The 16,035-nt window shown below is 33.7% G+C and overlaps 1 protein-coding gene across 6 annotated transcripts in view; it reads right to left on the bottom strand.

Moving 5' to 3' along the window:
- Positions 1-16,035, bottom strand: part of Mef2 (myocyte enhancer factor 2) — a 219,306-nt gene that overhangs the window by 91,068 nt on the left and 112,203 nt on the right. For 2 of the 6 annotated variants that reach the window (XM_088274489.1, XM_088274198.1), the window contains exon 1: positions 10,234-10,734. The exons of the other annotated variants lie outside the window; for them this stretch is intronic. The gene's annotated coding sequence lies outside the window, so the exon portion shown is untranslated. Of the gene's footprint in view, positions 1-10,233; positions 10,735-16,035 lie in introns of those variants that run through there. 6 annotated transcript variants of the gene reach the window in all.

Genomic DNA, 16,035 nt, shown 5'->3' on the forward strand with positions numbered 1-16,035 from the left:
TTCCCAACGACAAATTTGAATATTTCATTGAACACACGCTCATATCGGCAGTCCAAATTTAAAACTCAGTAAGGGACATTTTTTTGTAGTACGTTTTTTTTTGCATTTGTGGACTAAGTAGAGTCTACTTAGTCCAAAAATGCAAAAAAAACGTACTACAAAAAAAATGTCCCTTACTGTGTTTTAAATTTGGACAGCCGATATGTACATACATAATTTGCATTTACTGACTTCAAAAATATAGTATTATGATACAAAGGAAAAAAGTCTGAAATAAAAAAATGCACGATATAAATGATTATTTTAGATGTATACCTATTATGATTTTACCGTTACTTTTCAGGATATATATATATATATATATATATATATATATATATATATATATATATATATATATATATATATATATATATATATATATATATATATATATATATATATATATATATATATATATATATATATATATATATATATATATATATATATATATATATATATATATATGTACCTATTATGATTTTTCCGTTACCCTCCAAGTTATACATACCGTAGAACGGGGCTACTTGAACTTCGATGTGTTACTTGAGCCCAATACAAAAAAAAAATATTTATCGATCGTGGTATCATGATCGTGGAAACAGTGAATCATATCGATACGTTCATTATTGTAGACCAAATACAGATTTAAATCTTTTTTTGTACTGCGGTCAAGTAATACACAAAGTTCAAGTAGCCCCGTTCTACGGTACCTATTTTTTTTCAATTTCAATTTCAATTTATTCAACAACAAAAATTTAATATATGCATAACAAACAATATTCAAGGCGTATATATTAAAAGTAAGCAAGAAGACTTAAAGGTGTAGAAGAATCCCGCTTCAGAAAACTCCTTCGGACACATGGAACAGATCAATATCCAATGTGATATTCAACATAGCGGTAGCTCTTCCTACAGGCATAACCATCGGCAGGTTGGTCCTGTGTATAGGAATGTGAAGCAATCTATGTCGACGCTGTCTTAGGTAACTATCGGGAACATACAGACCAATGCTCCGGATAATTTCAGGATTATCGATCATACCGCGCAACAATCGATAAAAATGCGTAATCAAATACACATTCCTTCTAGTCTCTAAACTAATTTAGCCAAGCATACTCTGGAGAAACTCGGTCGGGTAGAGCCAAGGATAACAGCCAATAATAATAGTAATTTAAATTATAATTCAAAAGTTGTATTTTAACTTTACGTTGTATTTTATCCAAGCCTGTGTACGGCGTACGAACGTCGTTATATCCGCCGTTGTTACACCGACGCACGTGTAAGTGACTTATCACACCAGTTTGCAGAATCTGTCAACAGAGAGAGTAAAGAACTCGATTTGGCGATAAAGTGGCGGGCGTCCTCCGCGAGCTGTGTATTGTACGTGGCCATGTTGACTCGTCCAATATTGACTGAGGAGTTGTGGAGTTATGAGTGCCGGCGGCTGGGGGCGGGGGCGGGCGGGGGGCGGGCGCCCGCGGGAGGGGTGTGTACTCTGGCAAGGTCACACGACGCTACTGGATGGAGAAGTCGCTGTTTGACACCGGCTACAGTGTGACCGCAATGTTACTAAGCGCAACATTTTTTTCTTTTACATTTTTGACATCTCAACATAGATGAAGTCTGGGTATTTACAGAGCTTACGACGTGTCATAGGCTGTCACACGTTAAATATTCACCATTCTATTTTTTATATTAAAAGCATTGTTAACTTTGTGGTATAGTAATATAACACTCCACTTATCATTCATCGTTCACTGTGTTTAATACAACTTAAAAAAATAATGAATGATTATTTCGAGACCAGTAGTCACAATTGGTGTTTTTTAAAGTGGTATTACACAAAATGAACGATGAATGATAAGGAGAGTGTTATTCATCATTCTACCCATGATTGACAACCACACTAATCAAATGTATGACACGTATGTTGGATCTTGCTACCACTTTACTTATTAAAAATTACTTTTGTAAAATGTCTTCTTCTTCTCGGTGTAGGCCTTAAAGCCTATTTTTAAGAGGAATTAGCCTCCCGCGATGTCGATTCCCAGCTGTCAATCTATCTCTTTAGTGGCTGTCCGGGAGTCGTCTACCTTGGGTTAGCCGTGGGAGTCTGGGTGCTTCCATTCTCCTCACATGCGCATACCATAGTCTTCTTCGTTGTCTTTCACACCGATTTATTTTATCCTGATGTTCCTTATTCCATCCGCAGACTCTTGCCAGATATGCTCCTAAGAGTCTTCATTTCTGACACTCTAAACACGATTCATGTTAATTTGATCATTTATTATACAGATGATTCTTCTTTCTTTGTAACTTTCCCCACTTTACGACATTTTTGTTAAATGTGTTGCGAGTAAAAAAGGATAAGAATATCTCATTCATTGTGCCATAATAGGATGAATCGTAGAGTACTCAGATTTTTAATGACAAGCTTGTAAAGATACACTTTAACACTCTCCTTATCATTCATCGTTCACTTTGTGTAATACCACTTTAAATTACACAAAACGAACGATGAATGATAAGGAGAATGTTAAATTACTATACCACGACGTTAACAATGCGTTCAATTTATAAAATATAAACATTTTACTATAACAACACTTTTTGAAGTAGTTTAAATTATAATTTAAAATTTATACTTTAACTTTACCACACAAGCACTGTTCTATGTGTGTGTATATATATATATATATATATATATATATATATATATATATATATATATATATATATATATATATATATATATATATATATATATATATACAACTTCTTATTTGTTTAATGCAGTAATATACATAATATGTATCAGTATCTACATACAACATTACGAAAAAAAAGATAAGAATATTAACTTATCAAGTTATTATCTGAAAAATACAAAAATGTAACATCATACATATGTATCATACGGTAGATGATATTATGAAGTTCGTACACATGTGAATATGCTAATTGCCGGCGTCAAGATACTGCATTTCAGTTGATTTTTTATATTTATATTTAAATTAAATTGGAGAAATGGCATCGTCGTATTGAGATAACTCTTATCGATTGTAATTTAAATTGAGTGATACACTTTACGATTATCGATTTAAAATGTCAGATTTTTTATTCAGTTGTGATATAACTAACAGATAAAGGTTATCAAATAAGAAAATTGATTTTAAACTAAACAAATGTACTTACAATATTTTGAGATTTGGACACACTCAAAATGTTGTAAATAAATTAACTGGTAAAATTATAAGCTAAAATAAAAAAATTAAAAGGGAAATTTTCTTGCTTTTGTCAAGTATGTGAATAAAATCCAGAATTCAGACGTTTCTGAATTAAAAGAAGTTTCTGCTAAATAAAAAGCTTCCCTCATCTCACCATAAGATGTCACTAGTGCAATTCTAGTGAATTCAAGCGCTTTGTTTCGAATTTGAACAATATATACATGTATTTATATATTACACATCGCTCACTCCTTTCAAGAACGTCATAAATCAAAAATCGTCAATTTTCAGTTGTGCATGTTTTCGGAATGCCCAGAAAATGTATATATATCCCAGCAAAAACGACATATTTTAAACTTAATTTTTACCCGCTACAGGGCAGAAAGTGTTGTTTTTGCATTTTGAAGAAAAGATATTATTTAATTATTTTTTTAAATATATACTAAATATTTTTCAAATGGAGAAAAAACCTTCATGTTTTACCTAAAAAGATTTTTTGCACAATAAAAAGTTCAATAAGTGGCTTGATATTTATTTTTAATGCATTGTATTATATTATTAAACTTTAAAAACGTTCTCCTGAAAAATCAAGTTTTTTGATTTATGACGTTCTTGAAAGGAGTGAGCGACATGTAAAAGTTCCAAGAATTTTAGTGGTGTGGTTGTCAATCATGGGTAGAATTGGTGAATGTTACACGTGTGTAAAGTGACCACTTAAACCAGCGTATAACGGTCGTAAATGCCCCGTAAATGCCCAGACTTCCATATTTTTCTTCATCTTTTTTGAGATGTCAAAAAATGATGTGAATAAATGTATTTTCAAAGGCACATAGTAAGGAATCACAATGTTTTGATTTCATATACGCGAGGGCATTAAAACAATATTTAAACCATTTTATGGTAATTTATACATTGAAAATTATAATTTCATTAATTGATTCGGCAGTCACTCTGTTGTTATAATATCTTTGCATTTTGTGTTTAAATTTTACTTTGTTAATAACAGATATTAAGAAATATTTGTATATTATTTAATATCTTTTATGACACGCGTTTCGACGCATTCAAGAGTATTTATAATGATACTAAATACATCGAAACACGTATCACTATAAATTGTAAGAATTAGCAGTGTTTACTAATGAAATTAAAAATAAAAATTTAAATGATCTATTGAAACACGTCCGCCTAGGTGGTTTATTAGTAAGCGTGTTTAGCTACCGCGTTAGAGGTCCCGGGTTTGATTCCCAAGGAGCGGTGAAAATAAATATTGGTGATTTTACACTCTAATATTTATTTTATACTACCCTGGACCTTAAGCGCAGGGCTAATCACCTTTCGTTCATGTGTTAACGATCAAGATAACACTGCTTTTAAATGATGCAGTGCCCCATACACCATAGGTTGCGGATAACGGTTAGACACTCTAACATTTATTTAATAGTCCCTGAAGCGCTTTCACCTTGCCTTCAAGTAAGTAACGTCAAGATAGCACTGCATCAACACGATGCAGTACCCGATGCACCATTGGGTGCGGATAAGGGTGAGAAGCAGTAAAACAAATGTAAATGTCCTAACCAAAACGTTACATTTCCATTATAAATGATTTTAAGTATGCTTGTAAAATTGTTAAGTTTTGGTGCGATTTAATCATTTCATATTGGTTTAACACAGGATTGGTCACGTTTTGTCGCAACTTTAGTTAAGATTTTGATAGAATACAGTTAACTGAATAGATTTGCATTTAAAGGATTTTTGTGCAATATTGGAGATGTAACTTTTGGAGATGTAACCACAAATGTTATTTGTATAATTTTACATCAAAATGAATAGTGTTACCCTTATGGCATTTTCATAATTAGATTAGAATAAATTCTCGCTATTAAGCAGTTGCCGTGAAGAGTCACACCGTTGTTGCGTATCGCGAAACTGCGTTGCAGTATTTCCCTACCCTTGAACTTTGCGGAGGGGGTGAGTTAGCACCAACCCTTTCCTCTACCTCTCTCCGTTAATATTAACGGTCTTTATAGCGTCACTCTAGGTTGCCGCGCCTGCGAGCTTTTCCTTTGCAACCCGGCAAAATTAAATTGTGATTTCATCAGTAAAAAGTGTTAATAATGAAAAGTACAGACCAATTCAGGTTTTATACTGATTTTCTTATTAAAACTTGATTTTAACTAACTAACAAACTAACTTACCATCACGGCGCTTTCCCGTAGGGTTAGTCACAGTGAAAAGAAGGCTAATAAGCTTATTTTCATCTCACCAACAGATGTCTCTAGTGAAGTTCTAGTGATTCAAGAACAACGTTTCAAAATTGGTTCAATATAGAACTTCCAAGAATTTGAGAAGTGGTTGTCAATAATGGGTAGAATTGGTGAATGTTACACGTGTGTAAAGTGATCACTTAAAACAGCCTATATAGCCCCGTAAATGCCCAGACTTTCATATTCTTCTTCTTTGATGAGATGTCAAAAAATAAATAGAAGGCTACACCAATCTGTCTTTGAAAACAATCATTGCCTCTTCCTCATTCATGCTTCTTCTCATACACACCTGCCAAGTATTCTGACTCCTAACCTGACCACCTTCTAGTATATGTTATTCTGTATAACTAGATTTTAGATATAGTTTAGATATCCACCCTTATTTTATTCGACCAGTGACCGGTTTCATCGTTACCGGTGTAGTCCATATTTCAAAACATCGTTACTGACCAGTTTGATGATATCATCAACAACGAAATCCGATCATTGGTCAAATAAAACAGAAGTTTGAAAAGCCATACCGTTATTGTTTTATTACATACAAATTCAATCGGGATTTGAAACATATTTTACTGTCTATAAAAAGCGATCATATCAATATATGTGGATGTACAATGATAAAATACAATATAATTCAATAATATTCTTGAATGACTAGCAGAATTTACCTTAATTTTTTATTTTCTTTTTACTACTTATTTCACTGTAATGAAAATGTTTTTTTTGTTTTTATTTTTTATTTTATTTGTATGCATATTCCTACGATTCTCGTTTTGTTCTCAACCATCTTTGGCTTTTTATAGGTATAAAATAAATAAAATAAAAATTTTAAAAATCTTTTCATCTTTTCGACCATTCCGAAAAGAAAAACGATTTACATGTTGCGATATGATGTTTTATGAAAAATTACATTTCCATTATCTATGTAAAACCTATTCATTTCTCATAAGCATTTAGGATCGAAATGCAAATTACCAACGCGCACTGAAAGTAATCTTTCGCCGCGGCATTCAAGAGATCGGCGTTATGTTCAAAGAGGATGCTGGGCGGTATTTATCTCGCCTGTCGTCATAATGATGTATGTAAATGTAGAGTTTATAGACGTACGCAGATTCGGGAGATGAAGGTGTGTGCAGACTTGAAGATGTAGATGTGTGCAGAGTCAGAATGTTGGCGATGGCCCAAGAGCGATGGTGACTGCGTATGGACCGTGAGTCACATGATGAGTATCCCAAGTGATTCGGCTCCAAGACTTACAATTGCTCTTTTATTTCGTTTTCCGGATTTAAAACCTGGTGGATATTGATATCAATTGATATTTAAATGATGCTGGACACACAAAAGACTAAATTTTTTTGATTCTCTTGGCCATTTGATGCTGATAACGTTTCAGCCATTCAACATTTCAGGGGCTGTCATCCAAGACTTACAATTACTCTTTTCATTTTATTTTCCGAACTTAAAACCTAGTGGCTTTTGATATAAATTGATAAGTGATGTTTGACATGAAAAAGACCAAATTTCTTTGATTCTTTAAGCTATTCGGATGCTGATTACGTTTCAGCCAACATTTAAGAGGCTGTCATCAGGGCGATGTATTACAAAACGTGACATTCATGTTTTTTTTTTTCAAATACACTTTTCATAAATTGCCTTACGTGATACTTCACATTTGAAAGATCAAATTTCTTAGATTTTTGGCCATTTAATCCAGTTACGTTTTAGCTAACATTTATGGGGTTGCCATCAAGGGGATGTGTTACAAAATGTGACATTCATGATTTTTTTCAAATACACATTTCATCAATTGTCTTACATGATAAGTGATACTTGACATTTAAAAAACCAAATTTCTTTTATTGTTTTGGCCATTCAGATGATGATTACGTTTCAGCCAACATGTCAGAGGCTGTCATCAGGTTGATTTATTAAAAATATGATATTCATGTTTTATTTTCGATTACACTTTTTTTCAATTGCCGTACATGATATTGAAATGATACTTGACATTTAAAAGACAAAATTTCTTTGTTTCTCTTGATTCAAATGCTGAATACGTTTCAGCCAATATAATTATGTAACGAGAAGGGCAGACACGCTAGTGGTCGACTTCAGTCTTGAGAATCTTGAATGCAGAGCAAAGAAGTTCAGTGTTGAAGCCAAAGCCTAGCGCAGAGATGGACCAATGCGTATTGTTTGCCGGTGGCTTATAATGGTACGGTATAGTACGGATAATTTAATCGATCCTTAAGGTCTATATAGACATATTGATTATTAGCACAAAAATATGCCACATCAGAACAAATTGATCAATCGCTAGTCAGTAGCAAGTGTGAAAGTACTCTGCTAGAAATAAACATGCTAATATCAAGCATGTTACCTGCGGCTCGGGTGGAAGGGTCGTGCTCTGAGCTTGTCTGAACAGGTTTGCTTATGAGCATGCTAGTATCGATGTTTGTAAACGAGATAACTTATCTCAAGCAAAAGTATACAGCTAGAGAGTATGCTCGTCTTAAGCATACTTTATTAGTAGCTTGTCTATCTGTACCTTATGGGATTCTACGGTTCTGTGTCCTGAAACCCGAGAAAAAAGAGCCCTTTCAGGACCTCTTTTGACAATTTATACGATAGCCGAACATAATGTTGCACAAGTATCTAATTAAGTAGCTAATTGGGTATAAACACTCTTTTTTGTTTAAAAAACAATTTCTCCATTCAGTATTTAGTACCTACATCGCTCATTCCTTTCAAGAACGTCATAAGTCAAGAATCGTCAATTTTCAGTTGTGCAAGTTTTCAGAATGCCCAGAAAAAGTACTATATCGCAGCAAAAGAGGCATATTTTTAACTTAATATTTACCTGCAACAGGGCAGAAAATGTTGTTTTTTGCATTTTGAAGAAAAGGTTTTGTTTAATAATTTTTTTAAATATCCTAAATATTTTTCAGGTTTTACCTAAAAATATCTGTTGCACAGTAAAAAGTTCAATAAGTGGCTTGATATTTATTTTTAATACATTGTGTTGTATTTTTAAACTTTAAAAACGTTCTCCTGAAAAATCAAGTTTTTTGATTTATGACGTTCTTGAAAGGAGTGAGCGACATGTACAATTGGTATCAAACAATAAATAATCAAAAAGGTATTTATCTTTTATCTTATATTCGCGAATATGTTTGCAGTAAGAGAATTCTGAAGGAGCACTTATCAAATAAATTTACTTATCTTATGTCTACACACTTTCACACCTCTAGTGACATCATAGGCGTGTAAAATCATCAGATAACTACGGCAGTATGAATGATAAGGAATCATAACATTGAATACATCAATTAAGCTAGTTAGGCATTGCATGAAACTGGAAAAGTGCATGTCAATAAAATATACTTAACACCGTCAAACCCGGGTTTTTTACGCCTTTTTTTTTAACAAAGTAAAATATTTTTAATATGCAGTTGTAGTTATTTCTATGACCACTTTAAGGTGTAAAAATATAAATAAAACCTTTCAGTTAAATAAATAGCTTTTCAAACATTATGAATCTGTATATTTGAAAGAAAATAGTATAAATGATTGAGAGAACTCACTTTCAAAACAATATCTTTAGTGTGTTCAAATCATTGTGCAAATAATTACACAATATACACAAATAATAAGAATAATGATTTAGACACGTGTAAATAAAATATCTGGTAAAAATACCAGTTTAATAAAAATTTTAAATGATGTTTTCAAAACATCTCCCCTAACATTTAAATTACTAATTCGGGAAAAATATTACAAATATTTTATGAAGGTCTCTACTAAATAAATAAATTTAAAAAATACTTAACTCGGCCATAGATGATGCCGAGAACTCGCATGTGAAAGAAAGTATCAATTGGAGCATAAATAGAACTTTATACGACAAAACGATTTGTTTTTCAGAATCTTCAAATTTATATTTACTCATTTTTGTATGCATACTCGGTCTTATATGTCTTTATTTTAAGAAGTGTGGTGTTCAATCACGGATAGAATGGTGATAGGTCTTAAGCCCTGTAAATACCCATATTCTTTTTCATCTATATTGAAATATCAATCAATTTTAAAAGTTTAATTACCTCCCTTGTAAAATTTGCGCGTATGAAGCAAGGATAGTTCAACATTCAAGTAACAAAGTAAACACCTTTTCTATACGATGCGGTGCCTTATGCATCATTTGGGTGCGGACAAAGGTCAAATAACGAATTCGGATGTTTCAAAATGTACATGTTATAGCAACGACCTTGGCGGGCACGAGGAAATAAAACAAGCTAATAACTATCGACTAGCCGTAACAAAAGGCGCTAGGAAATCACCGATATGTGTTTCTGAATAAATAACTGTTTGTCAAATGGGCGATGTTTTTTTTAATTTATTTTTTATTAATGAGAGCGCTTTATACCGGGACGGGTTTTGTTTACTATCAATAAGTACGTACACATTGCATAATTGGGTGCCCGCCGAGTCTAGCCTCAGTACTCGCACGTAATGACTGTTTACTCACACCGGTCTGCGTACGGTAATAACGCGGCAAATTTTCCTCCTCACAACTCAAAGTCGAAGAATGAAAAAAATACAAGAATTAAGCGGAGAGATAAGGACAGATAACGAGGCTCACTGCAGGAGAGGGTGGTCGAACTGATCATAACTAATTACAACACTCAGAAACTTACCAAGCGCAGCTAACATCCTACGTCTTGGGTCACTGGAAAAGATAGTCTCAAGGCAGCCAAGCTCACCACATACGGCCGGAAAATCTTCAAAGATTTCGGGAAACTGGACGAAATCACTGTATACACACGGAAAAGTTATTCCAAGTTCTTGCACAGTCGTAAACAAGCGACACATACACAAAAACCGACGCGAAAACTGAACAAAAAATCAAAAGAAAATAATAATTAAAAAAAATAACAATTCGGAATTTAATACCCGCGACGCGAGAATAAAACTCGTTCGAAAGATGCGAAGATCACAAAATGTAGAATGAAAAATTGTCTTTTTTTTACAAGTGTAGAATTTCTCGGAGAGCCGGGAGCGATCGCGTTTCAGGATCAGTGCAACACACTCTGATCTGCTTCGAATCGAGATCTAAACGCGCTCGGAAAATGAGATGAGACGTCTGAATGCGCTGCACACGTTCACGCGGTACGACCGGTCGCTACTGACTGCTGACTGGGAAATGGGAAGAAGTCGGTGGAGACCGCCGCAGCGCTGCCATTGGTCGATAGAGCGATGACGTAGGCCCGTATTGGGAGGTGAAAGAGAGAGAAAACACATGTTATCGTATCTCTCCGAAAATTGGGGAAATTAAATAGTGAGAACAATAAAAAAATATTTAAAAAACCACTGATTCTTAATAAACCCAAACAATAAGAATATTTAAATATTAAATATTTATTGTTACATGAAACACTGATTTTTTTGAGTCTACTAAGTTGTATTTTATTGTTAAAAAACACATTAAAATCAATTTTGTGACAATTATTTTACCTGGGTATGACATTTTCAAACGAATGCAAAAAAAAAAGAATTTTACAAATACAACGCCAAATCTATACATAAATATTTTGTATTCCTTTTTTCAAATAAGTACTTCACTTAAAGCTACACAATGGCGAATTTAAAATTCAAAATTAAAAAAAAACAAAAGATTGTAATTAATAAATATAAAAGCATTTTTTTGGACAACATTTTGTAATTAAAATAAAGAGTTTTTTTAAACGAATTTTTAAATATAATAAATTCAAAATAAGTTTTTTTTAAAGCGCGTAAAAGCATTACCGTAGTACTTAAACGCTTTATTTAAATATTGAAATTAAATACATTTTTATGGCGGAATTTTTATTTATTTTGATAAAAAATATAATTTGAAAAAAAACATTTCTGCGTTGATTTTTTTTTATATTCACGTGATTTTTTTTTATATTCAAGCGGAAATTTTGAAATTCTTGAACCTTAAATCATTTAAAATCAATTATTCGGCAATACTTGGGATTTTATAGGATACAAAGAAACTCAGTGTGCAGAATATTATTGATATATGATAAAGGATGTCATATAATATGTCCGAATCCGTAGTGTAATGGTCAGCATGCTCGCCTACCGTTCTGGAGGTCCCGGGTTCGATTCCCAGGGGGGTTTAATAAATATAAGTGATTTTTTCACTCTAATATTTATTCAATATTACACTGGACTGGTACCTGAAGTGGAGGGCTGATCACCTTTCCTTCATGTGTAATCGATCGAGATAACACTGCGTTTATATGAAGCAGTGCCCTATGCACCATTGAGGTGCGGTAAGGGATTATTATTATTTATAATAAAAGAAAAAAAAATACAATAGTAGGTGATACAATCAAATAAAAGAGAGGAAGAACAGAACAGCAGCAAAAGTAAAAGTAATCGGGGGTGCATACTCGTACTCATAGAAGCTTTTATGACTTAAACAAAAACTGCAGTATATACGAGAACTTGAGGTAAATGCCAATTAATGTTATATCGATATCTCACATAGGTGAGGAAGAATATGGAAGTCTGGGTATTTACAGGGATTATGACCTGTCATTGGCTGGTTAAGTAGCCACTTTATACATTGCATTGTAACATTTACCATTCTACCCGTGATTAACAATCACACTACTGAAATTTTTGAAAATCCTACATATATCATAAATCTCATGACACAGTCCATATGAGTTTACAAGAGCCATCTATGTTGGATTGAGAAAGCTTTTAATTCACGACTACCGGTTTCGGAATAACTATTCCAACATCAGATTAACCAGACTGTTAGTAGTTGACCAGTTGGTTATCCCGAAACTTTTAGTCGTGAAGTAGAGTTTTAAACTGCACATAAAGTGAACGATGAATGATAAAGATATTGTTTTATTACCAAACCACAAAGTTAACAAAGCTTTTGATATACAAAACATATTTCATTGGTTTAAAAAATATCGTCTTATTGGGAAACAAACAAGAGTAGGTTTTTTAACATGAAGCGTACGAATAACAAGAAAACAAGAATGGATATTAACTTTCTGAAAATATCCTGAAAACCAACAGATTATCAGATTTTATTTATTGATTGGGCAGTCACTTTATGGTAAAGTCTACCATTTTTAATTTAATTTTTACTTGGCAAATACCACTTTGTCTTAAAATCTATCGTGACACGTGTTTCGAAGCATTCTGAATCATTTTCAAATATTATATTTGAAAACGATGCAGGATGCATCGAAACACGTTTCACGATAGATTTTACGAATAGTGGCACTGTTTCATACCCTTATCTGCACCCAATGGTGCATAGAGCACTACATCATATAAAAGACATAAATGAAAGGTGATCGGCCCTGCGCTTCAGGTACCAGTCCGGGGTAATATTGAATATATACAATATTAAAGTGAACTCGGGACCTCCAGTACTGTAGCCGAGTGTACTGACCATTACACCACGGAGGTGGATAAAAATAACTCAAATTAAAAATACATTATCAGATCACTAAATGAATGAAAAGACAATAGTAAATGTTAACTTTCCGACAGTATCCTGAAAAGCCTGAAAAGAATGACTCCAAGCGACAGATTGTCTGATCACTAAATCATAATTCCTCGAAATAACACATCATTCTTTAATAATTCCTTCTCTGTCCATTCGGCCAGACTACGGAATGAATTACCTCTTCTTGTAAAAAATGCACCCTCTATCGTTATAATCCTAACTGTCTTACCTCATTAGTTTTTACCTCAAACTCCTTCCCTTAACTCCCTTTTTCCTTTTTCTCCCTTATTATCATCAATTTTTAATTCATGTTTATTATGTTCAAATACTAACTACCTTCTGATTGCAAACAGCTTTATAAGGTATAATTTATATTTGAAGCAATAACTTTCTGATTTTCTATTTTACAATTTTACAAAGTTAAATTTTAATTATAGCTATGTAAGGTATTAAACCGTTTGACCAATATCACGAGTCTGTTTTTGGTTGGTTGTAAGATATTGATTTTAGCAAAAAGCCCGTCAATGTACTTATTTCTTTTCTATATATGAGTTTAAATTCTTCTTCTTCTCCGTGTTATTCCTCATTGCTGAGCGTTGTGATCCTCGCAGAAGCAATTACTCTTCTCCAGTTATCCCTTAACTGTGCTGCACGTAGCACTCCAACCACTGAGGTGCCTGCTGCTGCCTTAATTTGATCGGTCCATCGTGTGAGGATCTTCCTCTCCCTCTCTTTCCCTCCATGCTACCGATCACAACTAGTCGTTCCAGGCTATCCTCGTTGCCACGCGCAACGTGTCCAAAGAACTGGAGAATCCGTCGGGTACAGACATTGGCCAGAGTAAAGTAATCGAAGCATAGTTCCTGGCGAATGGGCACATTGGTGCGTCTAGCTGTCCATGGAATTCGGAGCATGCGCCTCCAGCACCACATTTCGAAGGCAATATGAGTTAAAATATATAAACGAAAAGACAAGAATGAATGACTGTATCCTTAAAAGCCTGGAAGAATGACTCGGACCAACAGATTGTACGATCGCTAAATCTCAAAAACACCGCTTGAATAATGGGCCCGAGGCGATCTCGCCGACACCAGACCCGTGTACCAGTTGTTTGGCGATCCGCCAAGAAAAGCAACCGGCCGATGCTAAGTGTACCGCCACATTACGAGGCGTTATATCGCGTACATCGCACCGTCTCCTCGCCTTCCACTCGGCAATCATTCTTCCTCAAGGTTCCTCCTGCCCGCGACTGCCGTTCCGACCTCAGAGGGCAGACCGGAACGGACCGGACCAAGCCGAAACAACGACCCCGGTTTGATAAGATTCTCGCAATTTTAGCTCCGGTTAGCTAAATTGTCCAGATTTTTCGAAATAATTCCCAGACCAAACTAAGGCGTCAATCAAACCCTTACCCGCACCTCAATGGTGCATAGGGCACTGCATCATATAAACGCAATGTTATCTTGATCTTTAAAACATGAAGGAAAGGTGAACAGCCCTCCACTTGAGGTACCAGTCCAGGGTAATATTGAATAAATATTTGAGTGAAAAAATCACATATATTTATTTGATCCCCCCTGGGAATCAAATCCGGGACCTCCAGAACGGTAGTCGAGCGTGCTGACCATTACACTACGGAGACGGACTAAGGCGTAATGATAATAATTTTGAAAAACTTAAATAGCGCCATTTTCGTAAAATACTACCTCAAGGTATATATGTGTGTGTGTTTGTGTATATGTATACATATATATATATATATATATATATATATATATATATATATATATATATATATATATATATATATATATATATATATATATATATATATATATATATATATATATATATATATATATATATATATATATATATATTATATAAACACTAAACTAACCGCCACGCCATTTCTCCGAAGGTGTGGGCAGAAAGAATAGAACGCCACACCACTTTGTCTGCAAACATTCATGCATCTCCTCATACACACCCGCCAATTATTCCGAGTCTGACCACCGCACAGTGGGGTATATTAGCGATCTGGGCGGCCAAAAGTCACTTTTAAAAACATTGTCGCAGGTGTATGAAAAATATATCAACATGAAATAGAGTATTTTGTTGATGACATGCAATAATTGTATCCCCCCCACGCACATCTCACGTGTCTAATGGTCAGTCGCAAAGTTGTTGTTATTGTGAGTGCACGTGTTTCTCTTTCGCTGTTCGTTTAGTACGCAAACATTTCAGTGATTATTATTTTTTTTTTGTATTACACGTATACAATTTAATAATGGATTGTGATCAAGCAGGTAAGATAGTGTATTGTACATAGATTTAAGTTGCAATAGCTAACATATTTACTAAAAAAAAACTAATTTAAATAAGTACCTTTAAATGGATTTTTCCTTCATTTTTTTTTAAATAAAGGATATTTAGTTGTGCTTCCGAGTGTTATCCGGCTATAATTTTGATTGTATCAAATAGCTTAGCCCTCTTTCTTTATATAAATTGAACATTTTTTTGCAGAATTTTGCTCTTTTGCAAGAAATCGCTCTTTTAAGATGAGTCAGCACAATAATGTAAACTGAACTACGTACAGTTTTTTATCTTTAAATTGTTACATTTTTATTTTAGGACCAGTAGATGTTAGAATAATGACTAGAAAACAGTTATTTATTATCATGCAGCAACAAAATGCTAATAAAATAAATGAAAAATTAGAATGCTTGCAAAAGTACCTTTTACAATTAGATAATTTTTCTGACGAGTGTGCAATGAAAATTAAAAACGATTTTTCGCATTTCAAGTCTGAAATGAAACGAAGATAGACTAATGCACTCAGAAAGGAGGAAACTTTCTTGATAAAAAATGAAAATTGGCTTGACGGAACTTTTACAATTCCTTGGGTAATGAATCGATCAGGACGACCATCAAAGTCGTTTGGTGAATCAAGTCAGAGAAGCAAAAGAAGGAA

This window comes from Brachycentrus maculatus, unplaced genomic scaffold (assembly GCF_059751285.1).
Source record: "Brachycentrus maculatus isolate JH-2025_06_01 unplaced genomic scaffold, ASM5975128v1 h1tg000004l, whole genome shotgun sequence".
NCBI lineage: Eukaryota > Metazoa > Arthropoda > Insecta > Trichoptera > Brachycentridae > Brachycentrus > Brachycentrus maculatus.